General features: G+C 42.6%; 1 long non-coding RNA gene and 1 pseudogene across 2 annotated transcripts in view; one reads left to right on the top strand and one right to left on the bottom strand.

Annotated features, from left to right (window-relative positions):
- Window positions 1-23,660, top strand: part of LOC129533193 (uncharacterized) — a 31,099-nt gene that overhangs the window by 5,638 nt on the left and 1,801 nt on the right. The window contains exons 2-4 of one of the 2 annotated variants that reach the window (XR_010133378.1): window positions 12,942-13,568; window positions 21,226-21,372; window positions 22,764-22,860. This is a non-coding gene — a long non-coding RNA (uncharacterized lncRNA). Of the gene's footprint in view, window positions 1-12,941; window positions 15,764-21,225; window positions 21,373-22,763; window positions 22,861-23,660 lie in introns of those variants that run through there. The other variant, XR_002005472.4, reaches the window with a different exon arrangement.
- LOC101126148 (CMP-N-acetylneuraminate-beta-galactosamide-alpha-2,3-sialyltransferase 1-like) lies at window positions 9,468-10,482 on the bottom strand (annotated as a pseudogene).

Genomic DNA, 23,660 nt, shown 5'->3' with positions numbered 1-23,660 from the left:
AGAGAACTTGTGCAGGGAAACTCCCCTTTTAAAAACCATCAGATCTCATGAGACTCATTCACTATCACTGGACAGTACAGGAAAGGCCTGCTCCCATAATTCAATCACCTACCACTGGCTTGCTCCCATGACAAGTGGGAATTGTGGAAGTTACAATTCAAGATGAGATTTGGGTGAGGACACAGCCAAACCATATCATAGGGTTTCTTTTTTTGTAACTATTGTAAATAAGATTGCTTTCTTGATTTCTGTTTTCACTAGTTTCTTGTAGATATATAAAAACACTACTCATTTTTGTATGTTAATTTTGTATCCTGCAACTTTACTGAGTTTTTTTAAATCAATTCTAAGAGTATTTTGATAAATCTTTAAAAGCTTTCTTTATATAAGATTATGTTGTCTGCAAACAGGGACAATTTGACTTTCTTCTTTACAATTTGAATGCCTTTTATTCTTTCTCTTGCCTAATTGCTCTGGTTAGGACTTCCAGTACTACACTGAATAAGAGTGGTGAAAATGAATATCCATGTCTTATTTTAGTTCTTAGAGGAAAAGCTTTCAGCTTTTCCCCATTTAGCATAATCTTAGCCTTAGGTTTATCATATATGGCCTTTATTGTGTTATGTTCTTTTAAACCTAGTCTATACCTAGAAGATTTTTATTATGAAGGGTGTTGCATTTTATTAATACTTTTCCAACAACTGTTGAAATGATTAAGTCATGGTTTTTTTTATTTTTTGGGGAGGTGGGGTAGGTTGGGATGGAGTCTCGCTCTGTTGCCCAGGCTGGAATGCAATGGCGTGATTTCGGCTCACTGCAAGCTCCTCCTCCTGGGTTCCAGCAATTCTCCTGCCTCAGCCTCCCAAGTAGCTGGGGCTACAGGCATGTGTCACCACGCCTGGCTAATTTTTGTACTTTTAGTAGAGATGGGGTTTCACCATGTTGGCCAGGCTGGTCTCGAACTCCTGACCTCAGGTGATCTGCCTGCTTTGGCCTCCCAAAGTGCTGGGATTACAGGCATGAGCCACTGCACCCAGTCGATTAAGTGGTTTTTGTCCTTCGTTTTGTTGATGTGATGTATCGTGTTTATTGATTTTCATATGTTAATCCATCCTTGCATCCCTAGGGTAAATTCCACTTGATCATGGTGAATAATCTTTTTAATGTGCTGCTGGATTCAGTTCGCTGGTATTTTGTTGAGGATTTTTGCATCTATGTTCATCATAGGTTTTGTCCTATAGTTTTGTTTTTTTGTTGTGTCCTTGTCTGGTTTTGGTATTAGGGTATGCTGGTCTCAGAATAAGTTGAAAGAATTCTCTCCTCTTTAATTTGAAGAGTTTGAGAAGAATTGATATTAGTTCCTTAAATGTTTGATAGTATTCAACAGTGAAGCCACCAGGTCCTAGGCTTTTCTTTGATGGGACACTTTTTGTTACTAATTCAATTTAATTACTTGTAGTTGGTCAGTTTGGGTTTCCTATTTGTTCTTGGTTCAAACTTGATAGGTGTAAATGTCCAGGAATTTATCCATTTTCATTAGGCTTGCCAATTTATTGGCATATAGTTATTCATAATAGTCTCTAATGATCCTTTGTAGTTCTGTGGTATCAGTGGTAATGTCTCCTTTTTCATTTCTGATTTTTAAAATTTGGGTCTTTTTTTTTTCTTGGTTAGCCTACCTAATTGTTTTTTAATCTCAATTTGCTTTATTTCTGCTCTGGTTTTATTATTTATTTTCTTCTACTAGTTTTGAGGTTGTTTTGTTCTTGCTTTTCTAGTTCCTTGAAATGCATTATTAGGTTTATTTGAAGTCTTTCTATTTTTTTGATGCAGGTGTTTATTGCTATAAATAGCAATATATTGCTTTTTTTCAATATTCTTTTGCTGTATTCCATTGGTTTTGGTATCATATGTTTTTATTTTCATTTGATTCAAGAAATTTTTAGATTTCCTTTCTAATATCTACATTGATCCATTGATCATTCAGGAGTATGTTGTTTAACTTCCATGCATTTGTATAGTTTTGAAAGATTTTCTTGTTATTGGTTTATAGTTTTCATTGTGGACAGAAAAGATACTTGATATGATTTCAGTTTTTTTATATTTTTTGAGACTTGTTTTGTGGCCTAACATGTGGTCTATTCTGGAAAATTTTCCATGTGCTGATGAAAAGAATGTGCATTCTCTGACTGTTGGATGAAATGTGCTATAAATGTCTATTAGGTCCATTTGATCTGAAGTGCAGTTTAAATTAAATATTTCTTTGTTAATTTTTGTGTAGACGATCTGTCAAATGCTAAGAGCAAGGTGTTGATATCCCCAACTTTTATTGTATTGGAGCCTATCTCTTCCTTTATATGTAATAATATTTGCTTTAAATATCAGGGTGCTCCAATGTTGGATGCATATATATTTACAATTGTTATGTCTTCTTTCTAAATTGATCCCTTTATCATTATATAATAACCTTGTCTCTTTTTGTTGCTTTTGACTTAAAGACTGCTTTATTATATAAAAGTATAGCTATTCCTGGTCACATTTGGTTTCCATTTGCATGTGGATTAGTCAATTTTCTTACTGCTATGAAGAAATACCCAAGATTGGGTAATTTATAAAGAAATAGAGGTTTAATGGACTCACAGTTCCACATGGTTGGGGAGGCCTCACAATCATGGCAGAAGTTGAAGGAGGAGCAAGGGCACATCTTACATGGCAGCAGGTAGGAGCACATATGCAGGGGAACTGCCCTTTATATAACCATCAGATTTCATGAGTTGTATTCACTATCATGAGAACAGCATGGGAAAAATCCATCCAATGATTCAGTTATCTCCCACCAGGTCCCTCCCGTGATACATGGGGATTACGAAAGCTACAATTCAAGATGAGATTTGGGTGGGGACATAACCAAACCATATCATTCCAACTCTGGCCCCTCCCAAACTTCTTGTCCTCACATTCCAAAGCCAATCAGGCCTTCCCAGCAGTTCCCCCAAAGTCTTAACTTATTTCAGCATTAACTCAAAAGTCCACAGTCCAAAGTCTCATCTGAGACAAGGTAAGTCCCTTCTGCCTATGAGCCTGTAAAGTCGAAAGCCAGTTAGTTACTTCCTAGATACAATGGAGGTACAGGCATTGGGTAAATACGCCCATTTCAAATGGAAGAAATTGGCTGAAATGACAGGGCTACAGGCCTCATGCAAGTCCGAAATCCAGCGGGGCCATATGGGTCTGCAGCAACCTCAATTCTTGCCTCTTCAGAAAAAAGAATTTGACTGAGGGGCATAAGGCAGAAAAAGAGACCAAGGTAAGTTCCAGAGCAGGAATAAAAGTTTATTAAAAAGCTTTAGAGCAGGAAAGAAAGGAAAGTATGCTTGGAAGAGACCCAAGTGGGCACTGAGAAGGTCAAATGCAGTGTTTAACCTTGATTCTAGGACCTTATAGGCTGGCCCTCCTTCCCATGTCTTGCACCCCTTTCCCATAATTCTTCCCTTAAGGTGAAATGCCTGGATGTGCAGTGCCCTCGTTACACTTGGGAGGTGAGCACAAGCAGTGTGTTTAGAAAGTTGTTTGTATGCCCATTTGAGGCTTTCTTCCCTTTTCTGGTGTTGTGCCCCCGGAAGCTCATGTTCTACCATTTTGTCTCTTAATGCACATGCCCGGGAAGTTGCTTCTCACTGGCATCTGCATTCAATGAACACTTTAGTGCAATAGGTGTGGACCATCAGGAAATGGCCTCTCCCTGGTGTCGGATGCCAATGTTTTATAGTTACAGAACATTTTAAAATGTATTATTTTTACTCCATACTCCTGAATTATTGAGTATTAGCACAGAAAGGATGCTTGACCATCATCTAAATGTTCAACTCCTTTGTTTCACAGAGGATGACCCAAAGACATTAAATGGCTTGAATAAATTCACATAATTGTAGATGCAGAGTCAAGACTAGAACCTAGTTTTCTTCCTAATCTAGTGTTTTTCTAGTATATTATGCCAGACATATTATGTTCAAAAACTGGAACATCTGTTTTGTGGTTATCAAAAAGATTAGGAAATACTGAGTCCTGAGGTCAGGCCTTCATGAACACAGTTGGAGAGCAGCTGACCTTTCGCATTTGAAGACTGGCTTCTTTGCCCAAAGGTATTGTAGTAACATTTGAACGAATTGGAGGCAACTAATTAGAACCCAGAGGGAAAGAAAATAACCCTTTCAATAAATGTGAATAATTATCTACTTAAATTATCTATAAATTAGAATATGTGTGCCATACACAATGTTTATATCCCCACCAAATTCATATGTTCAAACCTAATTCCCAGTGTCATGTGAGGCCTCTGGGACATGAGAGCTTAGAGAACTCCCTTGCCTTTTTAGGCATGGGCAGGTGAGAAGACAGCTGTCTATAAATTAGGATATGCACCCTTATTAGACACCGAATCTGCCAGTGCCTTAACCTTTAACTTCCCAAACTCCAAAACTGTGAGAAATAAGTTTCTGTCATTTATAAGCCACCCAATCTATGGTAGTTTTTTTTTTAATAAAATAGCTCTTTTTTTATTCACTTTGATTTGGATCATTGGAAATATTCAACAATAAATAAAACAGAGCAGGGGATGAGGAAAACAGGATCTTGCTAACATCATTCAAATGCATCCCAACCAGTGCTCAGCTTCACAACAACACGGAGAGAGGTGAGGGAGAATAGAGAGCAAATTTTAAAACACTAACAGCCAAACACACAAGACTGCACAGAAGAAAAAGTGCTCAAGAAACTTTGGTTTTGAAGGGAATTCAGTGAAGGGAAACGACTGTGTAGGAGGAAGGGAATAAACCCATAATCACCCTAAGAGGCAGGGGCTTGGAGGGGGAGGCCCTGACACAGGCTATGGTTAAATCTCACATCCCGGAGCTCAGAACATGCAACCGATGGCAGTTTTGTACTAGGAAGAAGCTGAGTGATGAGGCTGGGTGATGGTATCACCTGATAGGCTGGGAGGGAGAACAGGAGGTGCAAAGGCGGCTCACTGTCAGTAGGAAATTCAGTGCTCTTTTGATAAGAAAAAAAATCGGTAATGTCCTAATCCTGACAAGCTGAGATGCTGCTTTGCCTGTCTCTGCCTTTTCTTCTAAGTCTTCCTCCTTTTCTTTGCACAGGTGTCAGGTAGCACCCCAGGGGTGCAGGAGCTGGTGTTTTCATGGCAAACAAGAAGAGGGAGGTTGACTCTATATCAAAACTGGCTAGCCCAGTCCATGGGGCAGGATGATCCTGGTGGCATGCAGTCACATTTGCTGTAAACCAGATGTTCATGATGGATATAATGATACCCCCAGGGCTTTTCATAGGGGCGAGGACAGGTGCTGGTTCCTGATGACACATGCCTGGCATCCAGTGATCTTTAGCTGGACGGTGGCCCCTGAGGGCGTGGGCTTCCCTGCATAAAGTAGTTTTGATCCTAACCAGGTGAGGGAGAGTGAGTTCTTTTGGTTTCTGTTACTTGTTTCCAGATTACCTCAAAGCAAACATCCCTGTTCTAAATGTTCTCTGTGGTTTTATTCCACCTTTGCCAAGAAGCCAGAGTCACATCCAGATGGGACTGGCCTCTAGCATGGCTTTCTGGCCACATCAGAGAATGGGATTCCATCAAAACCTCTCAACAAGCCCTTTCCCTAAAGAATCACCCAGATCTTAACTGCCCTCTCCACCTTCTTGACTTTTTTTTTCTATTTTACATTCTATTTTCTCATATCTGGCTTTTCTCTCTAAGCCTAGCCAAATGCTTTGCTGAATGATGCTAGGACTAGCCAGAGTTTTAAAAGGCATTCATCCATTTATGAACTTTCTTCCAGCCCAGGATCCCTGCAGAGCACCAGAGGTTATAAATCTGCCCTCCTTTCTCCCCTGAAAGGTGACTGAGGGGAGGGGAGGGGCATGTAGCTCCAGCTATAGCAAATCAGTACCCTGACTCACTGGGGAGACCCAGGGGGCTGGGATGTTGCTGACACCTCATGGGCCACCTTGTCAGCCTATCTTTGTGGCTTCAGGTTCAGCTCTGGGTGCTGCAGGCAGGGACCCGTCTACTCCCTGCCTGAGCCCAGGGCCGGTCTCCAAGGAGCTCTCTGCCTGCAGAGTAGAAAGAGCCCTAGGCTGGGATTCAGGGGCCTGAGGGAGCCCCTGCCACTGCCTGCCCAGCAAGAGTGCTCCTCATTCTCCTGCTGACAGCATGCATGGTGCCCTTTGGCTAACACTCTTGTCTAATTCCCAGCCACCTTCACCCCAGGGTTCCATTTGGTTTAAGCCAAACTGGTGCATTTAGTTCTGGCCACAACAGTTGGCTTTTATTCTGTTAAGTGCCCATTGCTAAGCTAATGAGACATAAGAGATGTCTGCTGGGCTTCTTTTATGTCTCATAAGAGAAATGCCATCTCCTGCACTGGAGGGTGTGAGAAGGCAGAGACAAGAGCTTGCCTAGGGCCATGCAGGCAGCCTGCGGACACAGCTCAGTGCTGAGAGAGCAGAGGAGAGTCAGACACCTCCATTCTGGTTACACTTTTTCCAGATGCTGAATGGAGACTCTCTGGGAAAGCCCGCCTCCAGACAATTTAAACATGGTGCCAGGAACACCCCGTTGTTGCTGAAACTCTGACTTGTGCTATCTGTCCCAGCCAGTTCCTGATTGCCAGTCACTTCCCTCCTTCGTACTCCACCAGGAAAAGGCCACGCCTCCCCATGCAGCAGTGGCCTTTTAGGAAATGTGCTTAACAGGATAGGTGGTTTTTCTGATTAAACATCAGTAACTAGAGTCAACAATCACTGTCCTCCCATGCCTGGCACTCTCCACTCCCCACCCAACTGCAATGTGGCCTTGCTTTTCTTATCAGTAAAATGGGAGAGCTGGATTTGGGGGCTGGAAGATATCTCACAGCTTGACCATCCTAGTGGAACGGAGGGAGACCAGACAGAGAGCAGACGACCGACCCAGGCAGCATCCGGCTCAGACACAGACATATCTTCATTTCGAGGGACCTATTCTTACTCAAAAAAAAAACCCAGAGAAGTCAATTGCTCAGCCTGAGCCAGTCATCCCTAAATGGAGTCAGCTTTTAGGAGAAGAGGAAGAGTTCAGGAGACAGCATCGCTCTTTGTATCAGTGTTTGACTAGCCAATCAACAAACGTTTGCTGAATTCTTCACGTCATACATGTCTGTGAGCTCTGCTCTTCGAGGATGTCTGTTGTGAATGATGACTCATTGATTACCAGCCTTTATCAGAAAAAAAAAAAAGTCTTAAAAGTTTTGGAGGATTTTAAAGCTGAAACAGGTTTTTTGTTTGTTTGTTTAACACTTTGCACATTCTGAACCCTTGAGAATCTAATAAAAGCTATGGAACCTCTCTCCAGAAAAATGCTCATATGCAGAGATTCAGAGAAAAAAACAAACTTAGCATGCAACTTCCAGGGACTCTTGTGAATGGCCTGAAGCGACCTTTACCCATGACTGGTGTCCCCAAGCTCCTCCCTCCCAGTGTGCAGAGGGGGTTTCCCTGAGCCTGGGAGCACAGGCCCCATGCCTCCTTCACACTCCACCAGGAAAAGGTCACACCTCCTCAAGGCAGCAGTGGCCTTTTAAGAGATTTTTTTTTTTTTTAAAGAAAAGTGGTTTTTCTGCTTAAACATTAGTAACTGGAGCCAACAATCACTGTCCCCACCATGCCTGTCACTCTTCACTCCCCACCCAGCAGCAATAAGGTTTCATAGAGTTTTGGAGACTCCTAGCCTGAGAATGAATTCCAGTCCACAGTGAGGAAGAGGGAAGGTTGGGTTGGAACGGGAGGATGCTGTGGACATTCCACAAACCATCCAAGCCCTAGATACCCCCAATATCCCAAGTCCAAGGACTCCTACAAACCTTCCTTAAGCCTCCCTATTTCCCAGCTGCTGGGTGAGGCAAGCTTCATTAAAACACGAGGACCACCAACAGAGCCACAGTGCAAACAATGTCAATTGAATTTTTAAAAAATCAATCAATAATCAGGAAGCCTAACGAGGAAAAGAGAGTAGTTGGGGAGGGAGAAGATGAGATATGTGCCAGTCGCCATTCCTGGGATGTCCCTGGGCCAGCCCCCCAGTGACAGCCCCAAGGTGGCCAGCAGGGACTTGACCCTGAGCTCAGGCCCTTGGGGGAAATGCTGCTGGAAGCCTCCTGTGTGGCCTTGGTGGTTAAGGGCACCATATTGAGTAGTCTGAGAAAGAATGTATGGTCCCATTCTGACGCACTGCTAGGGGGCGCTGAATATCCTCAGAGCTTTGTTCTAATTCAGGTGCCGGCTCAGGAAACCAGAAAAGATGTTTCCAGCTACGGAGCAAGTGGGGCCACTGGTGGGGATCCCTTTTCCCAAGTAGGGGCTTTTGCCTTATTTCAGCCAATACGTGCTTTTCTTCCCCAAATGCAAAGGTATATGGAAGTGGTCAGATCTGCTCTTGCCATGATTAGAGCCATGAGACTGATTATCCAAAGGAATAGCTGCTTGGGAAGAGGCATCTTCAGGAGTTAGAAACATGGTGCCAAGTTTTTTGTTTTTTTTTCCTTTTTTCTTTCTTTCTTTCTTTTAGAGACAGGGTCTCACTCTGGGCTGGAGGGCATTGGTGAGATCACAGCTCACTGCAGCCTTGAACTCCTGGGTACAAGAGATCCTCCCACCTCAGCCTCCCTAGTAGCTGGGGCTACAAGTGTGTGCCACCATGCCTGGCTAATTTTAAAAAAATATTTTATTTTTGTAGAGACAGGAGTCTCACTATGTTGTCCAGGCTGGTCTTGAACTCCTGGGCTCAAGGGATCCTCCTGCCTTGGCCTCCCAAATTGTTGGGATTACAGGTGTGAGCCACGGCACCTGGCCTCAAGTTTCTGTGAAAATCTTTGGGGTAGAAGCCTCTGGTGGCACTTAAATGAGCTTTGGGAAGAAGAGGATGACAGGGTTATCACGCCAAGGGAGAGGCCAGGCTTCATGCAAAGAAGGGCAGCATCTCGCCCCCAGCGCGGACACCACCCAGCGTTTCTCTGTGCTGGGGGTAATCACCACTCAAGTCTCTCTGCCAGTCTTCCTTGGGAAACCATGCTGTCTCTCAGAATATGGGCGTCTTCCACATTTGTTCCCCAATCCCACCCCAGGAGCCAAAATGATTTTAATATGTGGAGGTTGAACCTTTTCCAGCGTCTCCCCAGCCCTGGGGCAGCAGTCGGGGGACGTTGTCCCCACCCAAGACAGGTTTTGAGACATGCTCCGCCATGATGGGTAGTGACCTTGCTGAGTAGATGCTGCCAACGGCTGGGTGCAAGAGGCTGCAAGTAGCACTTGGGCACACACCTAAGGCTGACCCTCCAAGCTCCCGGATGGACTGGCTCTGGCAAGATGCTGGGGCTGGAAACGCAGAGGCATAATGGTGCATCCATCCTCAACCCTTCACTGTGTCATCTCCCCTTGAAGATCCGGATTTTATTCATGAAGCCAAGGTGGCCGTCACATTAGACTCAAAGCCTGCATCGTGCACCCCCGTCTTGTGAAAAGACCCCGCGGACAGGTTGTTCTCCCAGTAGTGGTGTCAGTTCCCTTTGCTGTCTGCTCAGAAGCTATACAAGTCTACCTAATCGCAGACATGCATTGAGAAGATGACCGAGAGGATGCCGATGAGTGGGTACCGCCTGTGGCTCTGCAGCCAGTTGTCGAAGACATACTTGATGAAGGCTGGGTGGTAGATCAGGATCTTATCCTGTTTCACTCTGATCTTCACGAGGACCGGGGTGTAGGTGTGGGAAATGGCACCCGTGGTGGTGGTGCTCACCACCCACTCCAAATTCATGGTCTTTAAGGGCACCAGGACCATGCTGACATTGTCCCCCAGCTCCCGGAAGCTCTCAGGGTACACCAGATGGTGGGCGGTTTTGCTCCCAGCATCAGCTTCAAACCCTGCCGTGGGTGCCTTGTTCATCCTGAGCATAAAATTGTGACTGTCTGTCTCAGGCCTATATGACAATTGCCTCAGGTTGCCCGAGTTGCCCACGACAGCACAGTGCCAGCAGCCCACCGACCTCTTCTCCAGCATTGGGTCCACATTCCCAGGTACTGCTCTGAATTCCTTGATGGTATTGTTCATGATGTTGGGCTTCTTCTCCTGCTGGAGCCTCAGCCACCATTGGTAGGTGTTGTCCTCCAAGAGCGCGTTCTGGGCAGTCAGAAGCAGCTGCATGATCTGGTTGAACCTCTCGTCGAACAAGGCTGAGAGCCCATGCTGCCTGATGCAGTGGGTGCAAGTGCAGGGCCTGTGCTTGATCAGTCTCTTCAGGTTCTCCAAGAGCTCCAGGACCATCTTCTTGGGGAACCAGGTGGTGGCCACCATGGCGTGGGAGTAGTTCAGGAAGGAGGTGAGGAAGATGAAGAGCACGAGGAAGGTGAGCACTTTCAGGTCCTCTTCTGCAGGGTCACCATCTTCACTGTCCTGATGGCGACCTCCCTGCAATGGGTGGCAGGAACTCCCTCTTTTTCAGAAAATAAAGTAGCCTATTCTTCTGCAATCCTTAAAGAGCTGATAATGTCTCTTGATAAAGCTTTAACCAGTGATTTCCATTCCCATCCGAAGAAGCTAAGAGGTAATTAACCTCTGTGACAGTCCAGGCTCTCTCAGGAGTGAGGACCTTGAAGGAAGGGTCTTGGTATAGCAGGGAGGGAAGCTGTCTCTGCCGCCCTCCTCCGAGTGTGGTTTCTGATGATCCTTAATTAGGGCTTTGTCTTTCCCATGCTGTCACCAGAGACATGGTGGGTTATATGACAAGCTTGATGAAGGCCACAGAAGGTTGTCTGTCATTGGCTGTGTGACTTTAGTGGAGTCTCTTAACCTCTCTGAGCCTCAGTTTCTTCGTCTCCATAGGCTGAGTGACTGTCCATCTCAGGTCCCCAAATGGAATTGTCCTGGCCCAAGCTAAGCATTTGCTCACTGCAATTCTTGCAGATGTTAATTTCCTCTCATTGACATTTCCAGTTAAAGAAGGTGAAATCTGAAAATGGTACCAGCATGGCTGGAGACATGCTGGAGTTTCTGGGATTTGGGCATGAGGGAGTTTGGAGTAGATAAAAGGGTGTGAGTGTCCCAGATACGTGCCCCCTTCCCAGCTCACATCGCTTCTTCCTTCTCTCTCCACTCCTCTTCTTCCTCCTCCTCCTCCCTCCAGTTTAGGGATCTTTGTCTTTGCAAAGCGTTGAAACTGTCTGGCACAGTGGGCTCCACTGGCAGAGACTGGAGCCGGGGAAGTGGGGAGGCAGGGTGAGGGTGGGAGAGGGCTCAGGAATACCTTCTCCTGGTTGTAGTGGGAGTGAAAGGTGGGATGACTGGGGAGGGGCTGCCTTCCCTGGCCAGGGGCTGGGAGCAGGGTGTAGTTTGTTATAGCAGCCTAAATAGACTAAGACCATGTGCATATCACATTTTCTAGGAATATTTTTGAAAACTTGCATGTAGAACAGTAAGAGAAATTATCATAGACTAACAATTGAAATATAATTCTCCAAGACTTTAAAAAAATAAATATTTTAAATTAAATCTTTAAACAATAAAGCATAATTATTAATATTTGATTGTTGGAAAGTATACACAACATTTTCCCCTTTGTATTAACATAAATATTAGCTTATGATAACAATACTCACTTAAAGTCCTTTAGGCACTTGGGTATAGAAAATAAAATATAATTTTACTTTACTGCACTTATAAGAGAGTAAGCAAAATTAGATCTGGTTACTCTATTTTCAACACTGTTAGCATTACTGACCTAAGGAAAAAAATACTCTTAATGCATATGTCTATATAACTTTTTCAGTTCCATGATAGTTAAAATGGGAAAAACTTTATTGATTGTTAAGATTCAAACTCCTTTTAGTCTGTTCACTGAGATATTAAATTTCAGGAGACAGAAACCAAAGAAAGATGAAATTTCTTTTTAGGAGGCTTAAAGGACACAAATTCTGGTCCAGGTAAGAATGAGTGTTGGGTGTCTGTTCCCACCCCTAGCCATCACACTGAATGCTCGCTCCCAGCCCAGAATGCTGGTCACTGTGTGGCCAGCAAGGCCTGCATGTGCTACAGATGCTGCTCCCAGCCAATGCAGAGTGCTGCTTGTAGATGACAGCATCAGTCTCCCTCATCAGATCTGAGGATAGGATGCTGCCATCTTAAAGGACCTCTAAAATTGCTTCCTGGATGGTGCTCTCTGAATCATCAAGATGAACAAGGAGTTCCTTATACAGATATTGAATGTTGTTTTGATGATAAGACTATCTATCAGTGCTTTTGATGCATTTCAGCCAGGTGATAAAGGTGGATGCAGCTGCTATTATTATGTTGTTGAAAATGTCATCTAGATGTTTTTAGAGTTCAGGGTAAATCTCGATGAATTTATCTGCATTAATCACGTCACCGGAGGTTTTAAAAAATATATTAATAATTTTGCATGGAATTAACTAAGTCAGTTGAGAATATTCTTCCAGGGTGGTCAGAATTTGAGGTATCAGTATTCCCTACTACACTTCTGTATCTGTTTGACCAACAGGACCTCGCAGCTAGGGAGCACCCAGAGGCAGGACACAATGGCTGTCCTCCCCACATGCCTTTGCAGATGTCCTTTATCACTGTCTCAAGGTAGCTGTGAAACTGCCTTTGGGAGGTGATGATGTCCTTTGGCCTCAGCAGCACTTTGGACAGGATGGAAAAAAGTTTTAGACACATCTGCAGGTCTCTGGCTGGCTGGAGATAGGCGTTGGGTGTGGGGACCAAGTGTTGTGGCACTTCTTTTACAACAGAGCCTGAGTGACAAGTACGTTGAGCTGCATAAGTTCTGCAGAATAGATGGTCCAGTCGTTGTGTGATGTGGTTGACCACATCTGTGTATTTCCCACAGAAATCCTGGCTGACATTGACTTCTCCACTGCAACCATCGAGTTCATTGTCTCCTAAACCTTGCCATGGAGGCCTGTGGCACCTGAGCCAGCCATTATCATCACCAGCACTTCCATGAGCTACAAGCTGGACCCACTGCAGTCCTCCTGACACACTGAAATCAGAGCCTGCACACAGAGCAGCAGATGCTTCAATGTAAAGGTCATTTCCAGGTCCTTGACAGGCGTGCATCTGGGCCAGATCCATGGCAATAACCTTCAGGTTGAGGCTAGAGGGCTTCAGATGGGCAGCTTCGAATGACAGGAGCAAGGACCAAGAGGCCGGAAAGGGAGGGTGACATTTTCAGCATCTATAAGATCAACTTTAGAAATATTTGGGGGTTGACAAATTCCCATCAAGCTCTGTGGATCTTGTACAACTGCTCACCACCGGCTTCTCATCAGCACATGATTGGTGCAGGGTTCTGAGGATGATTTTGAGATGTTCCCTGATGTGGTCTTGTGAGATTTCATGACAGATGGCAGGAAGCTTCGTGGAGAGATTTCTGAAGACACTCCTGAGCTCCCAACACCGGGCAACTCTCTTGCAGAGGATAGTGGGGTGGAGGGTAGAAGAGAGGCAAAGTCAGGTTTGTCCTTCAGATCCCCTTCATTCTCCTTTTGCCACTGTAAACCAACTTTTGCTTACAGTTAGACACCAGTTTTCGGCAGATGAAATCCCTCTGATTTCAGGCATTTTGTCAATTAAGCTGCTCAGCAAAAATAGGATAAACTTATGAAAAGAAAGGAGTAGCAGTCCCACAGACAAAGCATCCAGCCCCTGCACTGAGACAGTATAGGGAAGGGACTTGGTCCTGGCAGACAAGACAGATAATCAACATCCTAGTGGGCCTCACACATGTGGGCATATTCTTTTCCATACCTTCTTGTCTCTTTTAACAAGCTAACCCCAGTCACAGTAGCAGAGAGAGGGTCCATCCTAACTTAGCTGACCAGGCTGGATTCCTAATCATAAAACCAAAAAAGGAAGAACCTAACCATTTATCTCTTTCAGCTATGTGTTCCAAGATTACTGAAGCAGGATTCTGGCCTTCCTGATAATAACATGACCAGATCCAGCTGGTTTGCAACAAGATGAACTTCAGTGCTGAGCTTTCACCAAGTTTTTCTCATTACAATCGCATTGTAATACTAAAATCTCCACCCAAGATGGAGGTTATCTGCCATTTTCTGTACATGTGTTACCAGAAAGGGGTCCTGATCCAGACCCCAAAAGAGGATTCTTGGATCTCATGCAACAAAGAGTTCGGGGCGAGTCCATAGAGTAAAGTGAAAGCAAGTTCATCAAGAAAGCAAAGGAATAAAGAATGCCTACTCCATAGGCAGAGCAGTGGCTTTGGCTGCTCAGCTGCTTGTACTTGTTACTTCTTGAGTATATGCTAAACAAGGGATTGATTACTCCTTGTTTAGCAGTTTTCTGGGAAAGGAGTGGGCAATTCCCAGAACTGAGGGTTCCTCCCCTTTTTTAGACCATATAGGGTGACTTCCTGATGTTGCCATGGCATTTGTAAACTGTCATGGCGCTAGTGGGAGTGTCTTTTAGCATGCTAATGCATGAGCAGTGAGGATGACCCGAGGTCATTTTTGTTACCATCTTGGTTTTGGTGGGTTTTGGCTGGTTTTGGCCGGCTTCTTTACCACTTCTTTTTATCAGCAAGGTCTTTGTGACCTGTACTTAGTGCCGACCTCCTATCTCATCCTGTGAGTAAGAATGCCTAATCTCTCAGGAAGGCAGCCCAGTAGGTCTCAACCTTATTTTACCCAGCCCCCATTCAAGATGGAGTGACTCTGGTTCATGCGTGGTCAAATGCCTCTGACACATGCGCCTCATGTTTGGGCATGAGACCTCACTGTGTAGGTGCAGAGAAGACCCTGCCTAAACATTGCCTAACGTTGCTCCTTTTTCCTGCCTCAACTTCCTTAAAATGACAAGAGCAGAGCCCTTTTGGGAGCTAACATCAGGACTCCTTTTTTGTACTCTGCTCCGTTGTGCTGCTAGAGCCACAAGCCTATTAAACTTTGCCTGAAATAAATTCCTATTTGCGCTGGTGTTAATTTTTACTTATGAGTGAGCCAAGAACTCAGGCCAGAGTTGCGGTAACACCACCAGAAGAGGTCTCCGCTTGTCAGACTTGAGGGATATCATCAATGAGCCTCTGAGCTAATGGTGTAAACCAAAAATAAAATTCTAAGCCCCCCGCCAGCCAAACCATCTGAATGGACTTCCTCCTCAGCCAGGGCGCTCTTAAAATTTAACCTGAGAGACTGGTTCAGGTCATGATGGGAAGTAGGGGTTGGACATGCCTCATTATACCTCTCCAGCATTAACATCAACATAAACCCTAAGTCTAAGAAACTTTTACAACCTATTCTCTCTGAAGCCGACTACCTTGGAGGCTTCATATGTTTCATAAAATTTTGGTCTCCACAACCTCTTACTTCAACCCAGATATTTCCTTTCTATTGATCCCAGGTCTTTAGATAAACTTAACCAATCGTCAACCAAAAATTTTTAAAATCTGCCTATAAACTGGAAGCTCCGCACTCCACTCCCCTCCCCGCCCTTCGAGTTGTCCTGCCTTTCTGGACAGAACCAATGTATTTCTTAAATGTACTTGAAGTCTCATGTCTCCCTAAAATATATAAAACCCAGCTGCTCCCTGACCACCTTGGGTACATGTTCTCAGGGTCTCCTGAGGGCTGTGTCATGGGTTATAGTCACTCAAATTTGGCTTAGAATAAATCTCTCCAAATATTTTACAAAGTTTGACTCTTTTCTTCGATAACGGAAACACATGATGCCTAGACAGGGAGTGAACTAAGTGTCTCCTAAGGCCACTGCCAGGTGGGACAGCTGCAGAGTGTCCCGCACAGCACCTTGCAGACCTCCCATGGCTGCCTGCTCTGTAGGGCCTCAGGAGGGCTGCATGGCATGCTGCAGGCCTAGGCCCAGCAGGTGTGCAGCCAGAGTGCTGCGCTCTCTGCTGGTGACAAAGAAGAAATTACTTAGGCCAATAGTAAGGGTATGGGAGTCCTCAGTAAGGCTTTTGTTTTTAATGAAAAGCAGCCGCAAATCATTTTCTAACAAAGGGCAGCCTGTAAAGTTGAACTGCAGACACAGACAAGCAAGTTGGGAGCTTGCAGGGGTGAATGCTGGCAGGAACTAGGGACTAGATACGTTCAAGATGGCGGTTCCATCTTCCCTTCTCTGCCAGCCAGTGTACAGTAAGGAACAGACAAGATGGCGCTGGGATCAACTGGAAAGTCCATTTGCATAATAGGATTAGGGTGGGGCAACCAGCCTTTCTCACTCGCAATGCAAAAGTCATACCTGATCAAACCAATCTGTGAGCGCTATGTAAATCAGACACTGCCTCCTCAAACCTGACTAAAAAATCAGGTGCATTGGCCGACCAGCCAGCCCTTTCAGCTCAGAGACCCCTCTCTCTATAAAGAGAGCTGTTTCTCTTTCTTTTCTCTTCTGCCTATTAAACCTCCTCTCCAAACTTCCTGGTGTGTGTCCGTGTTCTAAGTTTTCCTGGCATGCAATGACGAACTCCAGGATATATATCCCAGACAATGTAGCTGCTTCACTGGGTCAGCCAGGCAGAGCAGCAGGCAGGGCAGCTGCAGGCGTGCCCAGGGGCACTGGGTGGCGCTCTGGCCTCACTGCCTCTTCCAGCGAGTGCTAGCAGCCCAGCTTGCAGATGGCCTCCAGCTGAGGCATCCAGCACTTGGGGCGCCACTCAGCTCTGCTGCCTCCACTGCTTGGGACCAGCCTGCGGCCGACACCACTATCTTCCTACTTTATTGTTTGACTTAACTACTTAAGCAACAGTGACTGGAGACAAAATACAATAACTTCAAAATATAATAATAAACGTGTATAAAATAAAATGACTTTCTAGGATTTATGGTATAAATGCATCAGGATCTGCCTGCTAATGCAGCTAGACTGTAGTATGTAAGAGGAAGTGTTCAAAATAAAACTAGAGAGGAGCCGAAATAAAACTAGAGAATTCACAATAAAACTAGAGAGGAGCCAAAATAAAAACAGTGTTCAAAATAAAACTAGAGAGGAGCCGAGTTACTTGGGAATTTGTAAATACAACAGGTATTTCAGGTTCAGGTTCAGGGATGATAGCCTTTCCTTCTTCTTAAGCCTATTCTTTTTTTTTTTTTTTTTTTTTTTTTTAGACGGAATCTCACTCTGTTGCCCAGGCTGGAGTGCAGTGGTGAGACCTTGGCTTGCTGCACCCTCTGTTTCCAAGATTCAATTGATTGTCCTGCCTCAGCTTCCTGAGTAGCTGGGATTACAGGTGCCCTCCATGGCTCTCAGATAATTTTTGTACTTTTAGTATAGGGGGGTTTCACCATGTTCGCCAGGCTGGCCTGAACTCCTGATCAAGTGATCCACCTGCCTGGGCCTCCCAAAGTGCTGGGATTACAGGTGTGAGCCACCACACCGAGCCTTAAGCTTATTCTTTCTGTCATCTCTCTCCATACACACTCATGCATACACACATCTATATGTCATTCTGTTTGTTAAAGCCTTTACTTTCATGGATGAAAATAGAAAAAAATTTGTAGGTACACAAGAGTTATGCAGGAGCAATCACATTTGAAAGTAAAAATCTAATCAGACACTGATGACTTAAGTTAAACTGTGCTAAGATGTGGCAAGTTAAAGGGAATAGACAACTTATATTTCTCTCCTTTCCCTGATCCTCTGAAATCCACATTACCTTATAATCTTTCCCTAGGCCATCCATGCTTCTGAATAGTCCCCTTCTTTCATCTCTTCACCCTTATACACAGTGAACAAAGGCACTCTTCGCATGACCAACTTGCGGTCTAGGCAAGTCCAGGCTTCAGCTATGACTGCAGTATTGCTCCATGAGCACACAACTGCATTTACTTTAGCAGTCTCTGCTAGAACTGCAGTGGGACACTGATAATTGATTCCAACCTTGAAGCCAGAGAGGCACAGATCTGCAAATTTGTCTTGATGGTGGCAATGCAGCCTTCATATTTGTGGAAACCATATTACGCTGATAGAGTAATAATGTATTATTACCATAATACTATACAATAGGTAGTGAGCCATACATTTATCATTTCAAGTGTCACATATCATCTGGCTGGCTAGCTCAGAGCAAGCATTAGTTATCTCTGCTACAGAAAATGTTTGTGGTAGGTTTTCCCAGCAGAGATAGCTGGATATATATACGGAGGGAAGTAGACATAAAGATAGAGAATAAGTATAAAATTTTGATATGTTGACATTCAAGGCACCATGAAATCTGAGAGAAACAATGATGGAGAATACACACTGGTTGAAAATGTGCTTAAGGTTATTGTGTATTGGGTGCTCAATATTAAGGTTTCTACATGAATATTATAGATGGCCTCATTATCTAATATGAAGACACAATCAAAGTGCTAAAAAATTGATGGAGTTGGAGACCTCAGCTTCAGCTAAGGAAAAGCTAAGGAGCTGGGTAAATGGAGAATTTTGCTCTGATAATCAACTGATAGAGAGTCTATCAACAGAAAGGCAAAATAAAAACTGTAGTTACCACCAACCAGCAAAAATTGAAGAAAGCCTGAAGACCTACTGTACTTAGGTCAGCTAGCTTCTGAATTCAATCCAACACTTAGTCAATGCTTTCCTTTTCAACGGTGTAGTGACTAGAGGCAAAGCTATTTGATGCATCTTCTTTGCTAGTGATCGCTTCCTAGGGCAAACTTCATCACCACTTATTGGCTCTAGGTCCACAAACAATTTTGTGGAGCCATGCTTGACCACAATAGTCCCATTGAAGAAGGTATTAAAAGAGTCATCTTCTCTCAGAATGCTCTTATTGTTTGGCATTGGATTTGGGCTAAATTTTGTATTCCAGGCATTAGAGCTCCTAGCAGTTATTTACATTATTTACAATCTGGATAATACCCTCACTGATGTAATTAGGGATGCTTTAATGCATAGTGGCAGGGATAGGGAGTAAAGATGTGAGAGCAAATATTAAGTCCAGGTTATCATCTCCGACTAACTGAGAATCAAAGTATCTATTTTTATGAAGCAGTGAAATGACTGTTTTAGTATGCCAAGAGGTAAACACTACTCAGAAAAGTTTTCCTACATGTTCTTTATTATCAAATAAAGGTAATAATAATAATAATAATAATAATTTAAAAATTACCTGCATGAATTCTTAGCCCTCTGCTGGTGAGATTCTGTCATTATTTCTATGTCTTGGGAAATTGAAGATGAAGGAAATAGGTAATAAATAGATTTTACACCATAAAGTTTTGTGGATAGATCTGATGAATGCTTTAAGTGCCAGATGGTCCCATTACTTTTATTACTTCCACTGGACAGAAATGATGGACATTGATGACACCTAATCGCAAATTCTATTTAGTTGCTGAAAGTGTGACAGACACCATACACCTTGTTTCTTAAGAGATCTCCTTTCTTCTTGCTAACGGGACCCCACTTTTGTTCAGATATAGTGCTGCCATGAGCTTCATGGCAGGCTGTTTTTCCCTAGCTCTACACACTGAGTTATGACTGTGAAACTGTCCCTATCAACTGCATAAAATTAGCCAGGGAAGAAGGGAAGGAGAGAAACAAAAACGAACCAAGCTTGTAGCACATTCAACATTAATCATTAGGTCAGCTTGCCGTCTGACCTGCTTCCTCATGGTTGTTTCCTGCCTATTGCCCCAGAATCACGTAGACCCTGTCACAAGATTATAGTTCCCCTAGATAACATCTTAAGCATTGTGAAGCTTTTATCCATTTGAGATATTCTTTCAAGTCCTGCATACTGGTGAAACTACTGATGTGAAACTACTGATGCCAGCAGGTCTGAAGGACCCCATGAGGTGCTGACTCACCAAAGAATGCAGTTTCCACATCCTAATGATTTCATCTCTCTTCTCTTGACCCATCAGCAACCTCAATTTTCCAGCCCCTAGCTGTCCACAACCCCTTAAAAACCTCAGCCCAGAACTCTCATGGAGATGGATTTGAGGGTTTTTCCCATGTCCTTGCTCAGCTGCCCTGTAATCATTGAACTCTCTGCTGCTAACTCTGCTGTCTCAGTGTATTGGTCTGTTATTGCATAGCAGGCATATGAACCCGGTGGTCCTGTAACAATTGGTCTAAAATAATCATAATCCCAATCCACTCAAAAGTGGATTGGCTTAGACATTGACATGTGAGACAATTCTGAGTAATAAAATTACTCAGTGAGGGATAGTCTTTCAGATGGGTGACTAAAGAAGATTCTTCCTTTTGATAAGAACAGACACATTAAGGAAATATTCTTTTTTGTGTCTTTGGGCTTGTTCTATGAGGGAGTGACATTTGCAGCTGTTACAGGTTTCTCCTGAACATTATGGGGAAGCCTGAGATCAAAAACTGACAGAGTGAATATGCTGAAGTCCTAAATTCACTGGAGTTCTGAATCAACTCACCCTGGGATTGACTGTTACGTGAAATAGTAAATGTCTTTTTGCTTAAGCCATTTTTAGTTGTGTTTTCAGTTACTTGTAGCTTAAAGCATTCTAACTGATAAAGGTAGTATTTTTCTCTATTATCTAATAAAAACATTGAGATAGCAAACATATCATTTCCACACAAAGATATCACAAAGAATTTTGCAGAGCTTTGCGTATTTTATTTCTCTTAGTATGTATATATATTTACAAAATTACAAATATGTATAATCTATATGCATTATAAATGATATATAAATTATATTTATAATTATATTACATATAAATTATATTTATAATTATATTACATATAAATTATATTTATAATTATATTACATATAAATTATATTTATAATTATATTACATATAAATTATATTTATAATTATATTACATATAAATTATATTTATAATTATATTACATATAAATTATATTTATAATTATATTACATATAAATTATATATTATACAGGTATATATAATATATATTTTGTATATGTATTACACATGTATATATGTGTACATGCCTATATACATGTATATATTCATGTGTATATATGTGTATATACAGATACACATATAGCTATTAAATTAAATATGGATATATCTATAAAATATATATTACATATGCACATATATATTTCCCTGGAGTATAGGGTAGGCCTTGCTGTGTTATTCTTTAAGAACAATGATGACATTTTATTAATTCTATCTTTTCCTAGGAGAAGGAAAAATGTTACATTGTCAAAGTCCCAAAGCCTTTCAGCCTGAAGCCAGGAACAATTGTTCAAAGTTTCTTTGGAACATCAAAGAAGGAAATCTGGATTTTACTTTAAGTGCAATGGAGAGTCATTAAGGATTTTGTGTAGGTGAGTTACATTTCGATTATATTTAGAAAAGAGCATTCTAGCTGCATAGTGGAGAATTGGTTATAGGAGAACAAGAGGGAATCGATGAGAAGAATGTGGCTCTAATCAGGTGACAGAAGTGATGACAGATTGGACTAGATCAGTAACAATGAAGATATAAATTTGTGAAATGGAGATAGAGATTTGGGAAATATTTTGCAGACTGAATCAATTAGACTTGTTGACGGGCTGGATATAAGATACCAGTGAAAGATGAATAAAGGATGAATCCCAGGTTTTGGCTTGAAAAAACTGGGCAGTGTTGATGCCTTCATTGAGATGGGAAGAATAGATGAGAAAGTGATTTAGGGGAGAGATAGAGAGTTCATTATAACATCACAGATTTATTTAGTTTAAGATGTCTAATGGCTGTGCATTTGGAGAAACCAAGTAGGAATTTGGATCTATGATTCCATAGCACATGAGAGATAACTGAGCTAAATATATAAATTATATTATATATATTTAATTTAATTATATATTTAATATATAAATTTATATGTAATATATAATATATAAATATATAAATTTAATTTTATATAATATATAATATACAAATATATAAATTTAATTATATATATATGCATGCACATTTTTGTGCACATACACGTATGTACGAACACACATACATATGTAGGATTGGGTGATATTCCCAAGGGGGAGAGAATGAACAAACAAACCAAGAATCCCTAAATATGAGCCCACATAAATGTTGGGTAGAAGAGGAAAAGGAAAAACACAGAAAAAACTGCTAGTGAGATAGGAGGAAAACCAGGAGGAGATGGTTTCACAGAGCTAAGAGTGTCTGTATAGGTTTCACAGAGCTAAGAGTGAACTGGTATAGGAATTTATCACTGTCCAGTTCCACTCAAGTATTGATACTGGGCTTTCTTTTCCACACCACCACCACTCCTCATGGTGTAGACTGATGAAAATAGGGATTTTCACACAGGGTATCATTCACATGGGGGCTCAACACTCTTTTAGGATGATGACTGTTTTTATGAATGATAAATGGATGATATGCAGGTATCTGAAAATGGAAGGACGTCACTAGACAGAAGAAAAACAGCAATGGAACATCTTAGTCAGAGATGTGATTTACTTACTTGAAGAGGGAGGGATGGCTTTCAGACACTGTATGGATGGAATACTTGTGTCTCCCCAGATTAATCTGTCGAAGCCCTAACCTCTAATGTGATGGTATTATAGGAGGTGGGGCCTTTGGGAGGTAGTTTCAGATATGGTTGTGATGGCAGGCCCCTCATGATGGGATTAGCATCCTTATAAAAAGAGACAAGAGTGTGCTCTCTCTCTCTCTCTCTCTCTCTCCCCTCCCTTCCCATGTGAAGATACAGCAAAAAGGCAACAATCTTCAAGCCACAATGGCCCTCACCAGAACCCAGCCATGTGGTCAGCCTGATCTCGGACTTCACAGCCAAAAGAACTGTAAGAATTAAATCTTATGTTTAAATCACCTAGCCTATGGTATTTTAATTATTTATTTATTTTTATATGCTTTAGGTTCTAGGGTACATGTGCACAACGTGCAGGTTTGTTACATATGTATACATGTGCCGTGTTGGTTTGCTGCACCTGTTAACTCATCATTTACATTAGGTATTTCACCTAATGCTATCCCTCCTCCATGGCCCCACCCCACAACGGGCCCTGGTGTGTGATGTTCCCCACCCTGTGTCCACGTGTTCTCATTGTTCAATTCCCACCTATGAGTGAGAACATGCGGTGTTTGGTTTTCTGTCCTTGCAATAGTTTACTCAGAATGATGGTTTCCAGCTTCATCCATGTCCCTACCAAGGACATGAACTCATCGTTTTTTATGGCTGCATAGTATTCCATGGCATACATGTGCCACATTTTCTTAATCCAGTCTATCACTGATGGACATTTGGGTTGGTTCCAAGTCTTTGCTATTGTGAATAGTGCCGCAATAAACATGTGTGTGCATGTTTCTTTATAGTAGCATGATTCATAATCCTTTGGGTATATACCCAGTAATGGGATGGCTGGGTCAAGTGGTATTTCTAGTTCTAGATCCTTGAGGAATCGCCACACTGTCTTCTACAATGGTTGAACTAGTTTACACTCCCACCAACAGTGTAAAAGCATTCCTATTTCTCCACATCCTCTCCAGCACCTGTTGTTTCCTGACTTTTTAATGATCGCCATTCTAACTGGTGTGAGATGGTGTCTCATTGTGGTTTTGATTTGCATTTCTCTGATGGCCG

Source organism: Gorilla gorilla, chromosome 3, assembly GCF_029281585.2.
Source record: "Gorilla gorilla gorilla isolate KB3781 chromosome 3, NHGRI_mGorGor1-v2.1_pri, whole genome shotgun sequence".
In the NCBI taxonomy this organism is placed as follows: Eukaryota; Metazoa; Chordata; class Mammalia; order Primates; family Hominidae; genus Gorilla; species Gorilla gorilla.
This window is presented reverse-complemented; position numbering and strand designations above follow the sequence as displayed.